Genomic DNA, 27026 nt, shown 5'->3' with positions numbered 1-27026 from the left:
CCCTTCTTGATCTGGAATTCCACCTTGATACATTTACCTGGAAGTAGGGATCAATGGGGCTTACTTTTGTGTAAGATTTTTTTTTTCTCTTTCTAAATTCTTCCTAAGGATGGAATCTTTTTAAAGGCTCATCGCTATCATGAATTTCATGCCTCTGAATGCATTACAGAAGGTGAGCCCCAGCCCTGATTATATATATACAGGGCAAAATATATAAAATTAAAAAGGGACTCTAGAATTTCTTTTACAGTGGTATTTTTAACTCAACCAGAATCTTTGTGTGAAACTTTAAAATGGAAACAAAATATATAACTATTTAAATATTAAATAAACCATGTTAAATATTATTCTCATGCTAGAAGGTAAGATTCTAATTTTGCTGATAAATCCATATTGGTCCCAGCAAATATGCTGAGAAGAAAAAGTAGGATAGATATAAAGAGTGGTTTTCTTTTCTTTTCTCATACCTGCTTACGGTCTAACTTTAGTAGGCAATGTGTTAAAGATGAAAGGCAATGCTTAAATTCTGGTTTACCTGCACTGCTTTCAACCAGTTGCATACATGTACTATACATATCCCTGGAATAAGCAATGCTATGTAAAAAGCACAAGGAGAGTGAGAAGTACAGTAATAACTTGAAGAAATAGGAACAGGAGAAAAGGAAATCTAACTAAACCTAGTTTCTGTATGCTATCTGCTGCCCATCATCACTTGGGCCAATTGATGCTGTTTTATCGCATAATGCTTTTTAGCATGATAGAGAAAAGGATAGACCAAGTTACCAATGTTAGTTGTGTTCATGTTACATACAGTATTTCCTTCTAATGGTAAAACACCATACCAATTGGTTTGGCCCATAAGTGACAGCAATTTATGCTCCCTTGTGTCTTTCAAAGTGATAAGTAGCTTATCACATTTGCAAGTATTCTTCAGAATTGACACAAATGCATTTTGTACTAGATTCTTCCCACAAAGCCCTCCAAAATGCAGAAATGTAGTGGCATCTGAAACAGCCTTGAATCTCATCTCTAGATCTGGTATGAGACTGCTGCTTTAACAGTGTACCAACAGATGGCACAATTGGCCAGCTTTGGATAAGTTAATTATTATTTTTTTAAAGTAACAGTTGGATTTTTTTAATATATAAAAATGAGATAATTAAAGCTTTACAACAGTGGCTTTATCTTAAAAGCTTCAAAGGAAATGTAAAAAAGCCCCTCCTCTATTCCTGATTGTAATTCATTTCTCTTCTCAGATTCTCAGAAGTATTTTTTTAAGACAAATATAATCGAGAATATTTCTTTGCAATAAAACAAGCATATTATGCTGACTATAATTCCATTACTATTACTTTTTCATACATAGAAGGGCTGCATAATTTTCATATTACTAAAATTATTAAACATCCTGAATACCAGTCCAGAGTTCTTTTCTATGGTAATTTCATTAAATATTATAATTAAAAGATAAAAATTGATACAAATTTAAAAACTAATATAAATAAAATATAGAATAGAATACAATAGAATTCTTTATTGGCCAGGTGTGATTGGACACACAAGGAATTTGTCTCCAGCGCATAAGCTCTCAGTGTACAGACATGCAACAAGTGATAAATCATGATCATAATCATAAAATACTATCATCATAAATCATAAGCTACAGCACTCAGTGATCTAGTCATAGGATACTAAATAAGCAATCAACATAAATCATAAGATACAAACAACAAAGTTATAGTCATAAGTAGCTAAGGAAATAGATAATAGGAAAGATAAGAAGGATAATAGTAATACAGCCCTACTAGATTGAAATAGAAAAGAAAGAAAAATAAGAATACAGTAAAATAAAAAAATGTACAAAGAAATGAGTTCCATTTTCATCACAGTAAGTGTAAACAATTTTAGTAACTCATCACTTTCTCTTAAAATACAACGTCTCTAAAGCCTTGATGTCCAGTGCTGAGCAAGAGTTCATTAAGAGTTGCCAGAAATAACATATTTATTTTAACCATGAATATATAAATCAACTTTATATTCCTTCCTTTTACTTTTAATAATCTTGGTTTTTAGTGTCTTCAAATGCTGTTCTAGAACTTAGTTTCTCCGTTTTTTCTTTGTACCTTCTCACAAAATCCTTCAAAACCTTAAGAATCTTTTGTAAATCCAACATAGGAAAGTTATCCAAGTCACTCTTAGTTTGTTAGTTGTATATCCTTTTTAATTATTGACACCAGCAGTTTCATTTTTATATCTACTGTAGCATATTTTCCATATCATTGTTGTACTCTGTCATTTTTAAATACAAGTTTTCTGGTAAAACTTGTTCCTCTTTCATAACATCTTTTAACATGGTCTATCTATATAATGTCAGACATTTTTAAAAATAATTTCTGGTTCCATTGATCACAAGTCTCCTTTAATACGTCTGATGTTAAAGTATTTTGCTGCATTCTGTATTAGTAATTCACATTTAACTGTTCTTCTCTTTTAATTGTAATCTTTAGTTTTTCTGGTTCCTTCAAAATCCCATGCTATCATGTTTTTTTAAGAGTTCAGAACAACAGTATTTTCCTTCAGGAAGGATTTTTATAATTAATTTCAAAATCTTATGTCAAATCCATCTGGACCCATAATCAATTTGATTCAATTGTATCACTTTAGAATTGAATCATTTAACTACCACTTTGCATGGCCCTAGTGCACAATGACCAAAGGTGGAAAATTCCAATTTAAAATGAACATTCATAAAAGGGTAGAGATATGATGGGATGGGATAAGAAAGATGTTACTCATCATCATGATTACTAATCACAAACAGTATTGACTCAGTGCTTCCAGAGTGATCCCAACCATATTTAAAGCAGAAGCTATTATAATAATTGAACTGAATCAGATAGCTTTCTCCTCTCTGAGGTTAGAACCACAAGGCAAATAAAGATGAAAGAATCTGGTTCATCCTGTCCTCAGAATGATTCTCCCCAAACTATTAATTGATGATTAGGGGACACTCTGTCTGAGAAGAGAAGGAAGGAAGAAGGAAGGAAGGAAGGAAGGAAGGAAGGAAGGAAGGAAGGAAGGAAGGAAGGAAGGAAGGAAGGAAAGAAAGAAAAATAACAGAAAACATCTATAGCCCTGAGAGCCACCTACTGAGTTTGATATATTGACTGCCCAAATGAAAAGAACAGAAATGTCTTCTTAGGTAAACAAAGATGCTGCCCTATTCCTTTAGAGAGGAAACCTATTCAAGGGAATGGATCCATGAAGAGAACACTTAATATCTGGGTTTTATCTAAGAAGACTTTTTTATGTTAGCCTGAAAAACTGTGATGTTTGAATATAAAATCTACCTACAGTATCAGCGATATCACTGTCTAATTTTAGCTCATGCATGAATGCAGGATACAGAGATGGATGGTTGTCAATCTGACTGACCTTCTTTGATCATAGGAGCATGTCCAAGTTCTAACTTTTGCTTTAAAAACTATCAGTGACTACTAATCTTGATGTCTCTGTAATTTATCATCCGGTATCCTTTACAGAGAAAGGCACTCAAAAGGAAACTTTCATGTCTTCCTTTGTTCTTTCTAAGTATCTCATTGATCAACATAGAAAATGAGATGCTGGATAAGATAGGCTGTCAGTCTGAACTTTTAAAAATCCTCTTTTTAATTTATTTAATTAAATAACAATCAATATTTAATTGATTTAGTCAATATTTCTCCTTCAGTTCAAGTCACTGTCTTCCTCTGTCAACTTTCCTATCACATTCCCCAAATATATATTTATACTTGTATTCAACATATGAGGCAATATTCAACATCTGGCAGTATTTGATAAGCAGTAATGTTTTGCTATGTGGCTTAGACTAGAGTTTTGTAATACCAGTACAATTGGACTGATATGAGACATATGTGCATTGCTGAAATGTTGATTTGGTATTGATCATATATGATGTATTTGTAACATGAAAAGTAGATATATATGAATAGCAGGCAATATTGAGTGTTAAGAAAAGTAGTTCCTGAATGTAGGCCTAAGTGATTGTGCCATGATTGTGCCATCACATAGTTCAGGGGTTCCCAACTGGGGGTGCAAGACGATATTCCAGGGGGTACGAAAACTTGGGTTTAGAAGTTTCAAAATTATAGTGTATATGCATAATTCGTTTTGAACTTTTGTAAGGGGTGCGAGAATATATCAGAAGCATTCTAGGAGTGTGGGGTATAGAAAAGGTTGGGAACCACTGATATAGTTGATTTGGGATATCACTATAAAGCATCAATTGTTTTGTTATCAGTTTATTATTATTGCATTTTTAATGGAGAAAGATATTTGTGATGTTTTCCTTTCTCAAGTGACTTCACCAAAATCAAGCAATGAACTATCTTGGATCACGCAGCAATACTGTCACAAGGCCTCTCTAACCAAAGTGGTCAGTCATGATTCCTCTGTGCTCAACCATTGCATTATACAGTAGATTAGCAGTTGGTATGTTACTTTTGATGTATCTGGCAAGAGGCTGTAGAAGGATTTTCTTCCTTCTCTGGGGTTAATCCTGCCTCCCCTATCATCCTTCTTTGATTATAGAGGCCTGCCACTCGGGCAGATAAAACACTTTATTCATGAGGCCCTGACAGGCAGGCAGACATGGAAGATGGTTGAACCAGGAGGCAGTCTTGGATAGGAGTAGGAGGGGAAGATCAGTGGGAAATTTCCAGGGCAGATCAAATAGATGGATCATGAGAGAGAGTTGGGTGATTCACATACCCATGCAAAATGGCTATCTCAGCAGACCCCCACCGTCTATTTCTTGCATTTTAAATTGATCCAAGGGACTGGGAGAAGACTCCATTTGTAGGAAAGGCTGAAAGCCAGTGCCATTCCATTAGTTAAGTCTTTTTTAAAACCAAGCTAGTGAGGAAGGAGTTTCTTTTGAAGATTCAGAGCCCCCCAGTGTCTTTTCTTACATTTTTATCCTCTTCAGTATGTCCATTCTCTTTTCACTTCCTCCTCCTGATCTGGGAATCTCAGCAGAGGAAAGGGAGACACTTTCAGCTTCACATAAAAAAAATTAAGAAGAAGCGTAAGCATCACTGTGTATAAATAGAATTAATCATGAATATCTGTTTCCTGGATATATCTGATTTTTTTAAAAAAATAGTATAGGTGCTGAGTGAGTCTTTGAAGTAAACAGTCCACTTCATCCATATTAACATAATGTTGTTTGTTTGTTTATATCCCACCTTTATTATTTTTACAAATAACTCAAAGCAGCTAACATATTCAACACACCTTCCTTCTCTTTTCTCCCCAAACAACAACAACCCTATGAGTTGGGTTGAGCTGAGAGTGAGTGACTGGCCCAAAGTCACCCAGTTGGCTTTAGTGGCTAAGGTGGGGCTTGAATTCATGGTCTCTGGCTTTCTAATTTAGTGCCTTAACTGCTAGACCAAACTAGTGTTCTAATTCCTGGATTAAGAAGTTAAACATTCACAAGGGAAATTGTTAGTAAATTGTGCTTTCCTACTAAACAGACCTACTTGCCACAACATTGATTTCTAATATATTAACTGATAGTGGAATGCTAAACATGGTTAATGTTTAAAAATTAACTGGTGAAGACACCATGGATTTTTTTCCCTTTGTAGTCCATAATACTTAATTCTATTTTCTCTGATTTCACATTCTCTTTTTTATCATTCAAAAAGTCAACCTTGTATGTTTTGTGCTTCACCCATTTTCAGTCTTTTTATTTGGATCCCATCTTGAATTGCCACTGAGTGGAGGGATAGCCTCCAAGTATTTGAAAATAAATATATTCATAAATACGTACTCTCAGGAAAACATGCATAATAAATCTGTTTTAAATAAATCTAGTTTTTAGAAGATGAAGTTTTCCATTCTGGGTTCAATTGTGACATTGCAGGAATTATTAGGGGAGCAACACCACATGCTTCCCATTTACAAAATGATGGAATGCAAACATTCATATGGGAGATTGTTCTCCCTCTCCATGAATGCAATTTATTTACTGCTTACTTACTTATTCTATGTATTGATGAAGTGGGCTATGATCCATGAGAGATTGTGTGATGATAAATTATTGGTATCTAAATTGCCTCAGGGTTCTTCTTATTTTTGTTTCAATGCACTAACATGTCTATCCTCCCGGAAAATGATTTATAATCAATCTATAAACAATAGACAACCTATAAGCTAGTTTTAATCTAAAACGTTGTTTTCAAATTTTGGATCCACAAAGGGAAGGGTTTTTTTTTTTTAAGAGCAAAGAGTTCTGGGAGAAGGTTTAGTCTTTTCCCTTTCTATGTTGATAATCCTAATCCAGATTATGCCATTGACTGCAATCAAGTAAAAGATTAAGTGGAATAGGGCAATAAATAATTTCTTTTTTGTAAAGTTAAACTTGGTTTTAAGCTTTGCATGTAAGGGGCACAAGGCCAATCACAAATTTCTCAGTTTCATATTCACTTCTGCTTCTGCATATTGGGATAATAATAAAATATGACTATAATTTATTTTACAAAAATATCAATGTTTGTGAGGAATAAAGCATATTTATATCCAAAACACACAATTCTGGATTTAAAATGGCTCCTAACTCTACCTTATCCCCAAAAGAAAGAGAAAGGAACAAACCTCAACCAAAAAAAAGTAGGGGGGGGATTCCTATGCAGTCCTGAACATTTGAAATATGACACATTCTGTGTTACATAAAACAACTAGTTATATCCTTTGGCAGTTTCCCTCATAATGAACAGGATGGTTGGAGATATTTTCCTGTAAAGAAGTTAAAGTGTATTATTACAGCATCATTAATTGACTTGATTATCTTGGATTGTGCAACTGACCTATGTCCCATTCTTGTTGTTTTTCTTGAACATGGGCAAGAGATTGCAACAGGCTGAAAAGTCACAAACACTTAGGCTAGATTCCAGAATTTGGGTGCAGATATGCTTTGTTCCAACTAGTTGTCAAATTAACTGACCTCTAAGATTATTAAAGCACAGCTCCAGATTCCAATTCTTAGCCCATGTTTCATCTTCAGCTATTCAACATTCCAGGTTCGTGCTAATCTGTCTTCTTAATCATCTTTATCCATTATTCATTATCCGTAATTCATATTCCTCTTCAAAACTTTACAAGGCACTTTAGAGAAATTAGCATATCTCTTCATTTTAAAATTTGATTTGCAGACTTTAAAAGCTCCTGGCAAAATTATTAATAAGGTCTGGATAAAATGACATCCATGCTTTTATCCTTTCAGCTTTCATGCACTAGCCCTTAGTCACACATTCACACCTGCTGGAAAAAGACTTTTTGTAGCATCAATTTAACTTAAACTTTTAATAATCTCTTGTCTTTCTCTCTCCACATCCCACCTTCTTCTTCACTTTAATTATCCTTAGGTCTCAGAACAAATTAGAAACTTTCTGTAAAATAGAAAGGCACTAAATTTTATGTGACTGGAATTAGAAAGCAGGCGTTTGAACCAATAAAGAACTGCGATCAGGATCTATGGAGATTTTCAGTTATTCAGGTCATAGTTGTCCCAAAGGTGCTTTTTCAAGAGGCAGTTGGACTTTCTTGTTTTTCTTGAAGACGTTTCACTTGAGCTGAAGAAGCTTCTTGGATGAGAAGTGAAACATCTTCAAAGAAAAAGCACCTTTGGGACTGTGATCAGGATTAGTCAGGGTCTGATTTGACCTGGATTTTATCCATGTGACCAAAAGAAATCTCTGGTGAAGTCTTCAAGTTTGCACTCCTTTTTCCCAGTGGAGTAGTTGTTAAACAAAAGCAGATAGTTGTCTTAAGTTCAAACTTTCTGGGCTTGATAAAAGCATGCAGTGAATCTCTGCTCCTAAACCTCAGCATAATGTTAGTGCCACAGATCAGTTCCTTAGGTGTATTGTTTGGGTTTACCATAACTGCATTGCAAAAATATAACCAAACAAATAAATAAACCAATCTAATGCTGTGGGTTGGTTTGGCTCCCCCAGTGCCTGATTATGTAGTAGGCAGTGAGATATGTATTTATTATTAAATTTAGTTAGTTTTTTTAACTCCCATTCAAAAGTCTTTTTTTTTTAATTGAAAATTTTTATAAATTTTTACAAAAAAAAACAAAATAACAATACAGAAACGAAAAACAACCTATACAGAAAAAAAACTAAACATGACATAACAAAACTCCCCTTCCCCAACTCCCCCCAAAACGCCCCCCCTTCCCCCCCCTGAGCTTCCCAGAGCAGAATATAGGCTTAATTAAAAAAGAATTAGAAAAGTTATATATATATATATAAAAAAAGAAAATATAACACTGAGATATATGTATATATATATAAAAATAAAAATAAAAGTTATGAAAAAGCTATGTGATATTTTTTTATATCCAATTTAAATTGTATAAATTTTATCCATTTATCCCAAACAGCAAGAAACTTCTCTTGCATTTGTTCCTTTAAAAAAGCCGAAATCTTTGCCATTTCCGCCAAATAAGACACTTTAAGGAACCATTCCTGCATTGTAGGCAAAGATTCCTTCTTCCAGTATTGTCCTACTAACAGCCTTGCGGCTGTAATCAAATTTAACATCAATATAACCTCCTTTGTATCACAATAAATAACTATGCCTAACAAAAATAATTGTGGAGTAAATTTTATCCTCCTTCTAAAAATTCTCTGAATATTCCACCATATCTTAATCCAAAAGGCTTTTATCTCTCTGCACGACCACCAAATGTGATAATAGGTAGCATCCAAACAACCACATCTCCAACATTTAGGCTGTAAGTCAGGGTACATGAAAGACATTTTTTGTGGATCAAGGTGCCATCTATAAAACATTTTATAAAAATTCTCCCTTAAATTCTGTGCTTGTGTAAATTTGACATTTCTCACCCAAATGGTTTCCCAGGTATCCAATGGAACTGGTTCACCAAAGTTCTGCGCCCATCTAATCATACAATCTTTAATTAATTCCGTTTCTGAGTCCAATTCAACTAGAACCCCATAAATTCTCTTAATATGAGTTTGTCTTTGATCCTTCACTTGCTTAATAAAATTTTCATCTTCTCTAAGAAAACCCACCTTACAATCCACCTTCCATCTATCTGCTAATTGTCTGTATTGAAACCAAGAATAAATATTATTTTCTTGTGCTAACTCTTCCCGTGATTTTAACTGCCAATTTTGTCCGTCCCATCTGAGTAGCTGTCTGTAAGACACCATATCCATTTTAACACCCCTTTTTATTCCTTCTGTCGCATGCCAAGGTATAGCCCATAATGGTACTTTAAAATCACTTTTATAATATTTTCTCCAAATCCTAAGTAAGGAAATTCTTATAATGTGAGATTTAAAAGCCCAGTCCACTTTTTTATTGAATATTAAATAGGCATGCCACCCAAAGAGTAAGTCCCATCCCTCTAGATGGAGTATCTCAAGATTTGTCAAATTTACCCAGTCACTAATTAATGTTAAAACCACCGCATCATAGTATAATTTCAAATTCGGTACCTTGAGTCCACCTCTCTCACGGAAGTCTTGCATGATTTTAAACTTAACCCTTGGCTTTTTCCCTGCCCAGATGAATTTATTGAGGCCTTTCTGCCATTCACTTAAATTAATCTCATTCTTCAAAATCGGTAACATTTGGAACAAAAAAAGGAACTTGGGTAGAACATTCATTTTTATCACTGCAATTCTTCCCATGAGAGATAATTGCAACTTCTCCCAATTCTTCAAGTCCTTCTGTACACTAGCCCACAACCTTTCATAGTTATTTTTAAATAATTTTGCATTAGAAACAGATAACATCACCCCCAAATATTTTACCTTATTGACAATTTCAAAACCCGTCAAGTTAGCCAGAGTTTGCTTCTCCTGAGTAGTCATATTTTTGGATAAGATTTTAGTCTTATTAACATTAATCTTAAAACCCGAAACCAAACCATAATAATGGATCACCTGTACTAATTTTATTGCAGAATGGGTAGGTTGCGACAAAGTAACCACCAAGTCGTCCGCAAAAGCTCTTAACTTATATTCTTTTTTGTTAACTTGTATTCCTTTAATTTCCTGTGACTCTCGAATTTTAATCAACAGTATTTCCAGTGTTAAAACAAACAACAACGGTGATAATGGACATCCCTGCCTAGTACCTTTCTCTATTGTAAAAACCTCTGACAAACCTCCATTGACAATAAGTTGTGCCGTTTGTTTTTGATATATTACCGTAAGAGCTTGTAATATCTTTTCACCAAAATTCATCTCTTCAATTACTCTTAGCATAAAATGCCAATTCAGTTGATCAAAAGCTTTTTCAGCATCTAAAAATATCAGCCCTGCGGGGACTTGGTTGTTCTTGTCTAGATATTCTAATAAGTTAATAATTTGTCTAACATTATTTTTCATGTACCTACCAGTTATAAACCCAGATTGGTCTTTATGCACAAGATGATGCACAACCCTCATAAGCCTATTTATTAGGATTTTAACAAATATCTTATAGTCAACATTTAAAAGAGATATAGGTCTATAATTCTTTGGTAAAGTAAGATCTTGATCCTCCTTTGGAATCAAAGATATAAAAGCACTACGCCATGAGGGAGGAATCTCTGAGCCCTGTAAGATATCATTAAAAAGATCACCTAATGGTTGGATCATCTCCTCCATTAAAGCTTTATAATAAACAGCTGTCAGTCCATCCGTACCCGGTGCTTTCCCTGGTTTCAATTGCTTAATTGCTATCACAATTTCCTCTTTAGTAATTAAGTCATTAATTTCATGTTTCTGTTCCTCTGTCAATTTGGGAAAGCTAGCCTTGCTTAAGTATTTATTTATATCTAAGATTTGCACATTAGTAGATTTGTATAGTTTTTGGTAATAGTCTAAAAAAGATCTCTTGATCAATTCCTTCTGAAAAACTAATTTACCCTTATAATTTATTTTATCTATTATTCTCTGTCTCTGTTTTTTTCTTAATTAATAGGCCAGCCATCTCCCTGGTTTATTGGCATTACAAAATGTACTTTGTTTCATAAACAATAAGTTAGTTGCAGCTTGGTCCGCCAACAACATATTAAATTGTGTTCTTAACAACTTTATAGATTCTTTAATGCTTTCATCTGAAGGATTTAAAATCAAAGACTTTTCTTTTAATTTAATTTCATCTTCCAATTCTTTACGTTTCTGAGTCTGCTTTTGCTTGTGAAAGTTATTCATTTTTATCAAGATCCCACGCATAAATGCTTTACCTGCATCCCATACCATTGACATTGAAGTCCCCTTATACATATTTAAAGCAAAATAATCCTTTAAACACTCCTTTAACTTTTGAACATTCTTTTCTTGTCTGAATAAGTTTTCATTCACCCTCCAGGATCTTCTCTCCTCTTTTTCTTGAATCAGCTCCATCCAAACTGGACTATGATCCGTCAACGATCTAGGAAAAATCTTTACATTCTTTACTCTATTATATAAGTCCGTTGTAATAAAAAAAAGTCAATTCTTGAAAAGGATTGGTGTCTGTCCGAAAAAAAAGTAAAGTCTCTCTCCTCTTGATTACATTCCCGCCAATAATCCCTTAATTCCCAATCCTCCTTCATATCAAAAAAAGCTTTAGGTAATTTTGCCTGTTTAAAAAAAGGGGAAGAACCTTTCTTATCCCTTTGTATATCTAAGACACCATTCCAATCACCCATTAATACCACGGATCTATAGTCCAGCAAAGTTATTTTTTGATGTAACAATCTATAAAATTGTTCCTGTTGGTGATTTGGTGCATATAGTCCCACTATAAGTATTTTCTTACCATATAAACCAAGTTCAATCATCACATATCTTCCTTGGGGATCTGATTCTACCAGACAAGCTGGTAAATTTTGCTTGTTTGGGTTTACCATAACTGCATTGCAAAAATATAACCAAACAAATAAATAAACCAATCTAATGCTGTGGGTTGGTTTGGCTCCCCCAGTGCCTGATTATGTAGTAGGCAGTGAGATATTTATTTATTATTAAATTTAGTTAGTTTTTTTAACTCCCATTCAAAAGTCTTATCTCACCACCGCTATGACAGCCCTTCCATACCATAAAGGGAAAGCTCAAATAGGCCATTCTGCTGCACTAGAGACAAACCATAATTATGCTGCAAAAAATCTAAATAGCCACTAAGTGGCAGCAAAGAATTTTCTGTCTCTCTTTCCTGCCTTCTTTTGGTCATCTGGATCTTTTCAACCTAGTTTAGACCTATAGTAGATCATTTTTCTCCTAGAAACCCAACCAGTCCCCCTGAAACTGGATCTCTTTCTTGGCAGAAAGAAAGCTCTTTCTATTCAGAGGGCGAGAGTGACTTTTCCTGCACTCTAAAAGGAAAAGGGAGATCAGTCCTTTCCTCTCTGTCCTGGAAAAAAAATGGTATGGGGAGGGATTTTCCGCTCTCTTTAGACCAGTAGACGTAGGAGTGTCTCTTCTGGAATAGGAAAAATTCAGTGCTCTCCATTCTAATTCTGTTTCAGTGCATCAGGTAGAGCCGAGAGATACAATCTGGGGGGGGGGGGGAAGGAGTGCGAACATTTTATAAACTGGAAAGCTTCTCCATCTCTTGTCCTCTTCTTCTCTAAAAGCATATCCCTTCCACACAACTATATTGGTGGGAAAGGAAACTAAAATAAAGGCACTAGAGTTTTATAAACCTTAAGAGTATTTTTAAAAATGGAGATCTCAGCATAAAATGTTTCATATAAAGGAAGGGTTGAAATGATTTGAATGCCTAGAGCCAGTTCCTGTCGATGGGAAACTCTTCACATAGACTCAAAAATCACTCTAGTGTACAGTGTGTCTAGTTTAGATCCCCAATGGGCTATGCCATCAAGATTGAGCGTTGAGCTTCACATTTCATTATCTCCAGGCCATAGATTGGCTAAGGTCAATGGCTCCAGTAGTCCAAGGTATGTTCTTAATAGTGCGAACTAATGAAGGATGTTTTAGCATAGCCTGCCTGTTGTAATTCAGTCCTTTGACTCCTTGTTCTTGTACTTCTATTCTAACATGGTCTCCAGCAGAGTAAAGAGTAAAGAAATCTTCACTCTTTGTTCTTCCCACAAAAGAAGACGGGGTGGCAGCCAGGGGTGCATGGACCAAAGTGCTCCATGCCAGCTGCTAGACTCTTTGTCACCAATCTGATTGGTAGACTAAACAGCCAGGACCCAGCCTGATCTTTCCCTCATTCTCTCTCCAGTATGAGACGAGTGCTATAGAAGGAGACAACATAGGCTATGAAGGAGAAATTACCGCAAGAGCATTCCTGCTAACAAGAAGGAGGGGGAGTCAGCATGCAATGGTTTGCATCAAAACTGGCAGCAATTCACAACTGGGAAGCCTTTGCGGTGGGGGTGGGAAGAGCAGCATTAACAAAACTGCCTGCTTAGTGGCAGGGTGGCTGAGAGTCCCAAGCAGACAGGTCACCAGGCTAAGTGGGAAGTCTTTAAGAATACTTTGCTCCACTGCCTCATGGTCAACACTGTCTTTTGCAGCAATGCTGGATGGAGTGGGCAATGGGAGCAAATTGCCCAAGTGCTGCTAATAGCCAGGCCTCAATCAAAGTATAGTTCAGCAGCTGAAATACACACTTGAAATATAAATCCAAGAATTCTTTCAGCTTCTTTCTCTTTACAGTGAAATTGATTTCAGTGAAAGAAAAACAAGGGAGAAAGAATAACAGACTAACAGAATTGGAAGGGACCTTGGAGATCTTCTAGTCCAACCCCCTGCTCATGCAGGAGACCCTATAACGTTTCAGAGAAATGGTTGTTCAATCTCTTCTTAAAACCTCTTGTGATCGAACACCCACAACTTCTGGAGACAAGTCATTCCACTGATTAAGTGTTTTAATTGTCAGGAAATTTCTCCTCAGTTCTAGGTTGGTTTTCTCCTTGATTAGTTTCCATCTGTTGCTTCTTGTTCTACCTTCAGGTGCTTTGTAGAATAGGTTAGCCATCTCTTTTTCATGGCAGATATTGGAACACTGCTAGCTATATCACTCCTAGTCCTTCTTTTCATTAACCTAGACCAGTGGTTCTCAACCTTTCCAATGCCGCGACCCCATAATACAGTTCCCCATGTTGTGGTGACCCCCAACCACTTATACATCACCGGGTGCCAGGGGCGTGGCCAAAGAAAAGGGGGGAAAATGGCGGACAGCCTTGTTTGGCGACCCCCGTGAAATGGTCATTCGACCCCAAATGGGGTCCCGACCCACAGGTTGAGAACCACTGACCTAGACATACCCAATTCCAGCAACTATTCTTTATATGTTTTAGCCTCCAGTTCCTAAATAATCCTTGTTGCTCTTCTCAACATCTTTTTTTTATATTGTGATCAAAACTGGATGCAACATTCCAAGTGTGATCTTATCAAGGCATTGTAAATGGTATTAACACTTCACATGATCTTGATTCTATCCCTTTCTTAATGCAGCCTAGCAGTGTGTTGGCTTTTTTGGCAGCTGCAGCACACTGCTGGCTCATATTTAAGTGATTGTCCACTAGGACTCCAAGATCCTTCTCACAGTAACTACTATTGAGCCAGGTACCCCCTATACTATACCTGTGCATTTGGTTTTTCTTGCCTAAATGTAGAACCTTACTTTTCTCACCATTGAATTGCACTGATTGCAAAAGTTACACTGAAGTGGGATGTAGTAAAAAGCAAAGAGTATTGGAGGCTTCATGTTGGCTAGAGAATTATGGGGGTTGAAGTCCAAGCATCTTTTAAGGTTGCTAAATTTGAAAAACACTGGCTTAAATTAAGATTGGGCCATTCTTTCCATGCCACCCCCCACCCCCACCCCCTCCAGCCACCTAGACTTTAGCCTTGGCCTGGATAAGTATGATTGCCTTCTATAGATTTTGTCATAGACAAAGAATGTATTTATATCCCCTTAAGTTCATTTAGATGAACAAGCCATTGGGTGATACCAATATTAGGGATACCACACTCATTTTTTGTTTGGCATATTGCATGCCTGTATTTCCAGAGTACATTGAAAACATTCCTTGTGGTTTTTAAAGGACTACCTCCACTTATATGAACCAGTAGCTTTAGGATTTGTTTCTAAAACTATGGACATTCTAAAACACGAAAGGCTAAATATAATATATAGTATGCAGTACACGTATTAGGCAGACATGCCTTCTGAGCAATGTCTTCTTATTTATGAAATACCTTCTCTAGGGAAGTATGCTTACCTCTTGATTGACCATATTTTAGACAAGCCAAGGTGATTTTGTTTCAAAAGATATATTTAATATTTGCATTGCTTTCAAGTGTTGCTTTTTCAAATCTTGGTTTAACAATAATGCTGTGTTCAGGATTTTAATGTCCCAATTCCTTGCAGCTGTACTCCAGAATGTTCATTCAATAGAAATTCTGGCGGGGAATCCTGGACATTTATTTATGTATTTGTTAGATTTGCAGTCCATATTTTGTTCAGGACATCAAGGTTGCATTAGCTCTCCCCATTTTTCCTCACAGTAATAACCCAGTGAGGCAGATTGGGCTGAGAGTGAGTGACTATTCAAAAGACACCAGTGAGATTCCATGTCTGGTAATGGATTTGCGCCAAGTCGCATACTTAATCAATTGTATCTCAACCTTTGCGATTTTAAAATATGTGGACTTTAACTGTCAGAATTCTGTAAGTTGAAGTCCACATATTTTAAAGTTGTTGAAGTTGAGAAACACTGCCTTAATCTCTATACTACTGGTGTTCTAAGGCATTAGGGAGACACCATGCCAGAGAAAGCTATTCTATTGTTTCAGTGTCAAATGTAATATAGAAAAATTATAATGTTAGCCCTAAAATATTACATGAAAATATTGAAAGAAAGAAAAAGTGGGATATATATTTCTGTTTATTGCTTAGGTGGATTTCTATCCCAATCTTTATTAAATGGTTTTCCAAGCCAGCTTTTTGTATTCATTTATTCCCATTTATACACACCCCAGGCCCAGATGGTCATCTTTGCTCAGAAACATGCCTTGCCCCTTTTAAATTTTTTGTAATTCAGTCAGCACTACGTACATGGATTATATAGTTAATTAAAGCATCAATCAACTATGCAGCAATTCCACACTTATATGATATTTTCTCTCAAAATTTTAGGTAATTTAGTAATCTTGATCACAAATATATATTACTGTGTTAATTTAGCATATTAGAGGCAGATAGCTGATGTGGAACTGAGTAACCGATAACATATTTTTCTAGTCTTTTCTCCATCATTTCAACATTTCTTTCTTTCCTATTCACTTCTTGTGTTATGTACCTTTCAGCTTGCTGTGGTCAGTATATGTCACTTAACTAAGCTTTCTCATCAAGTCAGTTTCTAAACATCTTTCAAGCTTGCTAGCCAAACGGTTCCCTGCTAAGCGAATGAAGCTAGTAAGAAACATCTGGCTGTTGTTGTCTGGAAGAGAGGTTGGCTTATCAGTTTGGGTTCTTGGGGAAAAAGCAGATATCAGGTGAAGAAAGTTTGTTTACCCTCTGAGTGTTCAAAGAAAAATCATCAGGGGGCTTTATCTGTTTGGGCACCTTCTTGTCTACAGGGAACACATCAGAGATGAATACACTGATTTCCTGAGAATAAATATCCCTCCATGTTGATGATACAGTAATAGGAAACAATGCTTTTAGAGTAGCCAGATGAACAAGAGGAGAAAAATAGAAATACAAAAAAGGAGAATATGAGTTTATTTATTTATTTATTTAGTGTATGGCATATCATACACAGACTAGCGATACATTATATATATATATATATATGTGTGTGTGTGTGTGTGTGTGTGTGTGTGTGTGTGTGTGTGTGTGTGTATATATAAACATTTCACCTAGACAGTAAAACATAACAAAATGCAAATGTTAAAAAGATCTAAGTTCAAATACCAATCTCCAGGCTATCTATTTAAAGTGCAACTTTGTTTATATGAAAACGAAAGGTTTATAGGCTGATAAATTATGACTAACTGACCCAAGAAAACTACCTCTGATGTAGCTTGTGTATTTAAAAGAAGTTCTTATCCACTTGTGTATCTTCTGCTCATTGCTCAGTTGTCTTTTAGCTTTTTCTTATGTATTCTTTTCTTCAGTGAATTCTGTCTATCATACTGATATGAAGAAATTGCCCATAGCAACCATCAATTTAGAATCCAAGAGACCATGAGTTCTAGTCCTGCCTTAGGTACAAAGCCTGCTGGATGACCTCTCACTCTCTCAGCCCTAGAGATGAGGCAATGGCAAACTATTTCTGAAAAAAAAATTCAGGGACTTGTTCAGGTAATCACCAGGAGAAAAGACTGACTTGAAGGCAGACAAGAAAAAAAAAAGTTTCATTTTCTACCAAAAGATCAATACAATTGGTGCTTATACATCTGGGAGGAGTGGATGCTTGGCATTTGATAATGTATATAATACTATTAATTGGCACTTTGTGGGTTATCACAGTTGATAAATAAACAGGCTGAATTTCTTTTGCTTCTTGGTTCTGCTGAGCTCTAAAAAATGCAGAAATATGGCCTAGAGATACATAGCACCCACTGCTCTTGTCTCCTCCCTCTGAGGAAAAAGGTTTCCATAAAAGCTTTCTCTGTAGGGACATTGTGCACTCCCTCAGAATGATGTGTCGGCCCATAAATCATTGGTCCCTATGATTTATATACAGACTCACACAGGTTAGGTAATTGCAGTAAACAGAATAAACAGAACTCACTCAGGCTGGATTTATGGGTGAAAGAGAGGATTCTTAACCACCAAAGACGAAGAAAAGTACTTAGCAAATCCCACACTTGTGTTTTGCCCAGGCTTTGCAAAATGTTGCTTAAATATTTTCAAATTAAAGCGGAACTGCACCAGTTCTAATTACAGTCCCAATAACTCTATTTTCTGAACAAGAGATTCAGCACTGAGCTGTTATTATTCAAGAAATGATCAACTAACTCTTCTGATCTTCTGTGATATGGAATATTATTAGTATATTCAAAATTCCGTTCTAAAAATTGTATTAGTTGTGGCTGATATGGGATGAATTTGGTCTCACTTGATATATTCAAAAAGCTTTATGAACAGCAAAACATTAGATGCTTTCCCAGTTAGTTCACATGACCCTAGTAACCCTTCATTCTTTTGTTTTTTGATATCAAATGAATTTTATGGACTGACTGGCTTTTCAGAAACTTCCAAAGCAATCCTATTATGGCAAAAAAGAGAGTAATCTACTGCAAAATCTAAAGTTTTCCACATTTCCTGCAGCCAGAACAGAAAATGGACAGAGTGACCTTTTTCATTATCTCCCCCTCCCTACATTTCTTCTTTGTTCTTCTCACATTCTGCTTAGTGGCATTGAGGAATGTGTGTGTGGACACAAGAGGACTCCATAAACACATGCCATTTTCAGTCGTTCCCTTTGGAATACTGGATATAGAGTTCTGAATGGTGACAGAATTTTTCTCTACCAACATCTCTAGCTACAGATCAAAACATTCACAGTGCCCAATGGGACGCTAGTTGCCTTATAAGGCTGCAATGACTCTCTAAATTGCTAACATACATTTTCAAGACAAAGACACATTTTTCTTTTAGATTAGCTTTTCCCAACCTACAGCTCCCAGAGGCCCATCCAGCATAATCAATAATTAGGGACAATTTAGGGATAACTGTACTGATGTAATGGAAAGTCAAACCTGAACTTGGATTTGGAGGATCCAAACATTCTAATTGCAAATAACTATGTCTCTCTCTCTTTTTTTTTTTTTAAGGTAAGATGTTGAGTGATAATTGTCAACATTTCAGACACATTTAGATCCAGTTCAATCCAATGTTAGATTAGATTTTGGGGCAGGAAATGCTTTGTTCACCCTTGATACATCCTTTGCTGAAAAAACTGCAAAACTTCACTGCAAAATTTTGAGATAAAAGCGCTATTTTACAATGATAGGAGAATTGTTGCTTAAAACATATGCCAGGGAATGGCTGCTGTATTCCAATACATCTATACTATGGCATTCCTAAATAATCTTATTTCTTGTGTTTTATAATAGTTTAACAACATCTTAGGATAGTTAACTGGAGATGTTTATGTTTGAAATTCTAAATAGCTTAAGACTAGAGAATTTGGAGGAATATCTCATCCCTTATGTATGTATGTATATATATGTGTGTGTGTGTGTGTGTGTGTGTGTGTGTGTGTATGTTTGCCCAATCCATATATCATTCTTTCTCAAGTGCAAATGTCAAAAAAAGTTAGGTAGGTAACTAATTATTGATTCTCCTTCTCAGTAGCGTTTACCTAGCATTTAAATTCTTACAGCTATTTCTGTTCAAAGATGTTTTAAATTTTAGATATCAGATTTTCTATAAATTGTGTCTATGTGTGTGTGTGTTTATGTGTGCATCTTGTGCTCATTGTTGTTGAATTTTATTCAACACGTTTTCCTATCACTATATTGTGGGTTTTTTTCTTGGACGTAGTGTGGTGTATATTTTGTTCACAAAAGGATTTTAAGCAAGAAAAGACAATATAGCTGGGTGATACATTAAAGTCTTCTGGCAGAATTCTGTTACAAGTAAAACTCAGGGGAATATATTGAATAGTGATTCTAAATCTATTGCAGGATTATATTATACATTGCATTCAATTTGCTAAGTACAACCAGAACTGCCTTTTGCTTAAAGGTTTCTTTAACTGAAGTGGTCATGGTAACCACTTTGCATACAAGTTTTGCCAAAGCTGAATTTCAATATGAAAACATCTGAAATTATATTGTTATAACTATAAAATCAAACCCAATGCTACAGCTCCATTGGAAAAAAATGCTAACGTTAGAATGTACAATTTTGTTTGCATTCTGTAGACTTTAAGAATGATTTCCTAAAATTTAACAATGCTAATATTTTCCCCATGTTGGGTAGCTTTTTCTCATCAAGGAAAACTGGAACAATCCATTTTCAGTACATCTTTATTTGATTGTGTTGAAGCAGAGTTGCATTTTAAACAGCACTGTTTAATTCACAAATTGTTCTAAGATCAGAATTGTCCATGCCATTGCTTTAAATGTCTTAAACAGTTCTTTTCATCCTGTCTCTAAGAGCCAAGATAGTTATTTTACTATGAGTATCATTTCCATATAGTGTATTGGAAATCTGGATGAAAACTGTACATATTTCACATAAACTGAATGAACTCTCCAATTAATATTAGCTATGTTTAGATTTGCTCTAAAAAGATGGGGTTTTGTTTTGTTTTTAAAGGAACTGAGAAAATATTGCAAAAAAAAAACAACAACAAGCAATTCATAAATGTTTGACACAGTAAATTCATTGTAGCTCTGTATGCTATATTAAGAGGTGCAGGCAGTTCCAATCAAGGAAAGGACAACCTAGAATTAAGAAGAAATTAATTAAGAACAGTTAATCAGTGGAACAGCTTGCTTTTGTTGTTGGTGGTCCAACACTGGAGATTTTAAAGAAGAGACTGGACAACCATTTGCCTGAAATGGTATAGGGTTTCCTGCTTAGAGGACTAGAAGACTACAGAATACAGAATAACAGAATTGTAGGTCGTGTAGTCCAACCCCCTGCTCAAGGAGGAGATCCTATACCTTTCTGACAAGTGGCTATCTAGTCTCTTCTTGAAAGCCCCCAGTGTTGAAGCAGTCTGCCTTCAGAAGTTGTGGATGATCAAGGAGAGATTCAACCTAGAAATAAGGAGAGATTTTCTTTTTTTTTTATTGAAAATTTTAAAGTTTTTACAAATAAGAAAAGGAAAAAAATAAAAAAACAAAAAACAACCCTTCCCAACCACCCCAACCCTCCCACTCCTTCCCCCCCACCTTCCCAGAGCTGAATATAGGCTTAATTAAAATTTCTAAAAATCTTAACAAAAAATTAAAAAAGTATAAACCATAAATATGTCTAAATACATTACCTAAGCTTATAAGATAATTGACAATAATATATATGTAAAAAAAAGGCATAAATATTAAGGAAAAAAAAGAAATTACTTAAAAAGAAAAAGGAATAAAAAAGAAAAGAAAGAAGAAAAGATATATATATATATAAAAGAAATAAAATAAGATGAGGTGAAAATAAAAAATATAAGGAAAGAAAAGAAAAAAAAAGAAAAGAAAAAATACAATCTATAAAATAAAGGAGAGATTTTCTGAGAGTGAGAACAATCAACCAATAAATCTCTCCTTGATCAGTTTGCATCCATTGTTCCTTGTCTGGCTTTCAGGCGCTTTGGAAAATTGATTGTCTTTTTCCTCTCTGTGACAGCCCCTCAAATATTGGAACACTGCTATTCTATTATTTGAAAACAAAGAAAGGGACCCATAAATCCATTTTAAAAAAACCCATTTATTATTAAACTTATTTGTCGCCCATCTCATGGTTCAAGGCGACTCTGACCAATCATTTGTTATGCATACTGGAAACAAAAGAATTGCACATGAAAGCTTCACAACCAGTAGAGATACCAGAAACCAATTAGGCCAATATGATTGGCATAGCACCCAAGCTGCTAAATTGGATACTGGCAGGCATAAAATTACATTGCACAACCTTCTTTTTTGGAGTGCAGGTATTTTGTACCAAGGACACTTTTAAATGCATCCACTTAGATAGCTGGTTGTATTTAGCCTCATAATACAATGAAAGCAGCTTCCTCTCAGTTAAACCAGTCTTCTAGTTTAGCTGGGATTCTGTCACACTGGAATGGTCAGAAAAGAGCAGTTCTCAAGTTTGGCTTCTTCAAACTTCGGTTGAATTCTTCAACCAAAAACAAAGAATCAGAATCTAATGAATATGATCTCCACTGAGAAAATTTTGTTCTGCATTGTGTAGCATTGGTTTCTATACTGCTGATCTAAAGCTGCATCTGGTGGACTAGCTCATTATCAGGCAACAGTCCAAGAAAAATATCCTTGCCTCTGTATTGCTACTATTTTTATCAAAGGTTACTACAGGTGGATAAAATGAGGGGAAATGCTGAACAGAATGACATATAGGGAAAAAAACACCTCAGATTTATCTTTCGTATTTCCAGTTAATAGATTATGTGAAACATCTTTACACTATATTCTGGGTGGGTTACAGTTGGCCAGTGAGAGTAAACCATTTTGGGCTAAATAGAAAAATAAGAGAGAAAGGAATGTGATATGTAATTTTGAATACACCCCAGCAAGAAGGATGACATGGAGCGATTAACTAATATTGCCTAAGATAATTAACCATATTTATTATTATCACTTATTACTATATCTATTATTGTTGTTTAAATATATGTACTCAGACAATATGCTGTTTGCTAAATATTGAAAATGTTACCTGGGGAAACCCCAGCCCCCAACCCTAACCTAGACTCCAATCCCAACCCTGACCCCATTTTACCCTTAACCCCATAAAAACTAATAAAACTTTTCAAAAAAAGAAAAATACCCCACCATATATTTGGCAAGCAATTCATTCAGCGTTGACCTTAGGTCCTGCCCAGCTTCTTCTTCTTTCTGACTCAGAATTTTTGCTACTATAATTATTTTAACTGAAATTCCCACTTGCAAAAGCATCTGGATATCTTTCTGCAGCTGAACAAAAGTGGGTATTTGAAGAAACAAGTTTTCACAGCTGATGGTCAGGTAAAGACCCACCGTAAAATTGGCTGGGTGAGCATATCTGCATTTAACAGTTGGGCACATGCTTGAGCGCCATACAAGGTGCAAAAGTACCACTTGAATCAAAAATAGCAGGTGACCAGTGATGGGAATAGTGACAAATGTGGCAATGCTGCCTTTGTATCCAAAAACTATTTTCCATGGCTTCTCTGCATTAGAGCAGATAATGTATGCCGCCCAATATGTTTTCATAAATGAATTGGAATTAGAGAACACTGAAGTGGCTAGTATTTGCTGATGAAATGAAGTTATTCAAGTAGAAGAAGTAAAAAGGAATTGTGATTTGCTCCAATAGTAATTCAATACAGTAATTACCAAATTAGGAAGGGGGTGGAAAGGGAAAAGTAGGAATGGTATTAAAATGGCAAATGAGGTTCATTGTGAGCATCAAGGTGCACACTGGAATATCCCATTCATGGAAAAAGAATCCTAACTAGGTATATACTGATCTGGCCTGAACCAGTAGAGGCTAAACCAGGAAAGAGAATTCAAGGTTTGGGCGGATAACTTTAAAAAATTAGACCTTATGTTGCAGATATTTGAAAGATTGATTCCATGTAAGACTCATAGGGGGGAAAAGATAGAAAATAAATACAAAAGTGCTTTAATGTTTTCATACAAAATTTTGATGCAGTAACTTTTAAACTAATTTGTACAATTATCAAATATCCTTTCAAAAAGGATATTGTAAGGCATAATCAAGATGAGTGGTGGAAGAAAGGGCTGGAGCAATCCTCTGCAAGGAAGGGCTGAACAAAAGCTGGGAGAGGACTAATACAATAAAAATATATAAATTTATGTATAGTGTGTAAAGAATGTGAATAAAGATTCACTCTTCCATCTCACTTCATGTCTTCTAACAGTACAGACTGAGACTATTCATTGAAACTGAATAGTGTGTCATAATAAACCAAAAGAAATCCTTCACTCAGCACCCCACTGAAATATGGAATTTGCTGCCACAACGTAATGATAGACAACTTTACAAATGGCAGAGAAAATTACTAAAGGATAAGATAATCAATGGCTACTAGCCGGGATGGCTGTTACATTCTTAATGATGAGAAATGGAAGATCTCTGAGTAAGGGTGAGCCTGAGAGCACAGCATAAAAGGGCTATGGCGATAACTCTCATTTATAAATTAAAAGCATTTGAAGCAAAGAAAAGAGCAACACCAGTAGCAAAATGGATAGAGATAGTTATAGTGCTAATGGTGGACCTTTAGGAGACCTGAATGGCCAGGTGAGGTACAGACCGTTTTGGAGAAAATCTACCTATGAAGTCACTAAGATTTGACACTGACTTGATGGCAAGTATTAATCAAAAATCAAATCAAAATATCCCAAAGATCTAAGAAATCCTCTTTTAGTACAATTGGCAGAAATGCTGAAAAAACGCCCACCTTAAAAGACAGCTACATACATACCGAACTTATGCAAGTTATCCCAGTTCCTTCCTTTTGTCACTCAGAGTTAGCAAGAACCCATTTGGAGGCAATTTGATGCAAGTGGGCCCTAGTTGGATAACTCTCCTTGATTAGGCCAAAATAATACCATACGGAGTTGAAGCTACTTGGCAGCCAATTAACCTCCCTCCCTCTCAAGCCAGTATATGACAGGTTAAGGGTCTTCCTGCTTCTGTGAGCTTCTCCACACATAGCCTTGCACACTCTTCAGCTATCAGGCAGAATGGTAGCTGCAGCAGAGCCAACACGTCAGCACCTCAGGCAACACACCTCTCACCTGTCAGGAGCTCAGCATTTTTGCAGCATGTCACAGCCCTAGTTGATGAAAGTCATGGCCCTTCTTCATTCCACCATGTGATAGACGGGGCAGGGCCAGATTTATTGGCATTTCAAGATTTCTAGAGATTCCACATACAGGAGTTGAGCTTTCGTAGCTAGGATTTCAAATCTTTTCTGCATGACTTCCCCCATTCAAAAGCAACAAGGAAGAGGCAGTGGATATGACAGTTTACAAATAACATTATTAGGGTTGCTGGGATTATTCATAATAACATTACTTGCATCCTATTCAGCTTTAGAAAGTCAGGTAAGATGCATTCATTCACCTGGAGTTTTGTGTAATTATTTACTTGTATTCTTATCTTAATAATTAGGCTAATGATTAAAGAAGTGCCATATGATAAAATCAGAACGGGATGAAATGCTTTGCCCAGGATTGTAAAGCAAAATCTATACAAGCTTTAAAATGACCCAAAACGTTTTAGAGTGAGAGAGGGAAAGAAAGAAAAGAGCTCCCCAACTTTATATATAGTAATAAATAAAATTATTGATAATAGGTACATACAGTATCAGTTTGGCTGGCACTGATTATAGTACTTTTGAGCTATACTATTATAGAATGAATGTCTATATTCAGCTTTCTGATATATATTTCATTAGAAACAGCACACAAATATTTTTTCCCACTGGTTACTATTTTCTCACTTTTTTATAAACTGGGTGGTTTATGATTAGTTTTCACTGAATTTTACAACAAATCAACAATTCTATGTCCCCTTGAAGACCACAGGATGTATTAGTGCAAAAGCTTATGCAATAGTACTTTTCTTATTAATCTTTCAAATATCACAGACGCTTTAATGGCATACACAGCATCCTTGATCAATAATTTCCATTTCCATTTGCTTCACAGAATTCCTCTTCCAGAAAATATAAAACTGCAATCAATCAATCAATCAATGAGTTCAATAAGTCCTATTCCCTTCTGTAAGTAGGAACATTGCTTGCATTCTAGATCTGGCTCACTGCAGTGTTTCACTGATTAATCATAACTTGTAATTTTCATAATAGTTTTTTGTAAAAACTAGAAAGTGATAGAAAAATGGTTATTTCACTTTTCTATTTATCCAATCAAATATGAATGCCTGAGAGCGGTGACATAAATAGGGCTAGCAAATCTAAGCTACAAAAATCCAGACAACCAGTATTGGTAAGTGGAATTGAAGTGTCTCTTTACTGCCATCTAGTGGCTATCAGGATTTTGGCAGCCCTATCATAAAAAAGAGGCTAGTTGTTTTATAAAGCAGAGATCCCCAACTTTTTGGGCACCAGAGACTGGTTCCGTGGACAGAGGTTTTTTTGTGGACTGGAGGGGATGTGGTTTTGTGTGCTGCCTGCATCCTGTGGATGCGGCTTCGCTTGTTTGCACAGACCGGTTTCTGGCAAACCGTGGGCCAGTGCCGGTCCACAGACCAGGGGTTGGAGACCCCTATTATAAAGGATGTGTATGAAAAAAAAACAACCAAGGAACTGTTAGCAGGAGGAGGAGCAGCAGGATCTTGCAAAAGACTGACCATGCTGAAAAGACACCTTGTCAGCATTTGATCAAGTTATTGCCATAGAAGGGTGCTGAAACTGACAATCAAGCTTAGCTGAGGCTGAGGATCCATCTGGGTTTCATCTGCAGAGGGAGATGGATGACTCCTACTCCTCCCCTTCCTTCCTTTCACTGCTTACCAGCTTTTAAGAAGGCATTCCAGTGGGCTTTGTAGCAGAGAGACTGTCTCAAGCTCCCAGAAAACTATAGGGCCATAGTGGAGCCAGCCTCCTCCTCATCCATCATTCTTATCAGAGCTTTCTGGCAGAACTGTGGTCCGTGGCTGCAAGGCCTGCTAGGACTGAAGAACTAGGCTTGGTTGAAAAGGAGACAAGGAGGATGCGCTGGACTGATAAGCAACACCACAAACAAAAACAACTGTCCTCGTTGGAAACTTCAAAGCCTACCACCATTGGATTTATGTGGCCCAGAAACACAAAAGTTTGTACAGGGAATACTGAAAAAGAAAGAACTGCAGGTAGAATTTGGTGAAATTCTGAAAGGAAATAAAGGTATTTGGGTTTGTAGCACACCTATCTTATGTATATCAAGGGCAGCTGTAATCTTGTCACCTGGAAAATAAGCAATTTAATTTCAGGTGTTCCTGGACTTAGTTTGAAGATCTTGGAGACACACACATTACAATAGAGAGAGATAGGGTTATCACTGTATCTTATGGACTATATATTATTGCAACATTTGATAATTAGTTATATGAGTATTTCTTGACAATAATAGATAAGATCCAGCATTGCCTGAGTAGATTTTGTTTGTTAAGCTGAATGTTCCTTCCCACTTCTACACTTTCCATACACATTCCAGGTTTATTCTGAGGATCACCCAATCTTCCAAAGCAAATTTGAGGAGCAGTGCCAAGATTCCAAGGGGAAAGATTACCTCATTTCACCAACAATGATCATTCTATAGATATTGTCA

General features: G+C 35.9%; 1 long non-coding RNA gene across 1 annotated transcript; it reads left to right on the top strand.

Moving 5' to 3' along the window:
- On the top strand, positions 1 to 27026 carry LOC120304774. Its single transcript, XR_005555826.1, has 3 exons — positions 1 to 70; positions 25407 to 25480; positions 26913 to 27026. It is a non-coding gene; the product is annotated as an uncharacterized LOC120304774 (long non-coding RNA).

This window comes from Crotalus tigris, unplaced genomic scaffold (genome assembly GCF_016545835.1).
Source record: "Crotalus tigris isolate CLP2741 ecotype Arizona unplaced genomic scaffold, ASM1654583v1 scf7180000017658.5313226, whole genome shotgun sequence".
NCBI lineage: Eukaryota > Metazoa > Chordata > Lepidosauria > Squamata > Viperidae > Crotalus > Crotalus tigris.
The sequence above is the reverse complement of the archived record's forward strand: the minus strand, read 5'-3'. Positions and strand labels throughout refer to the sequence as shown.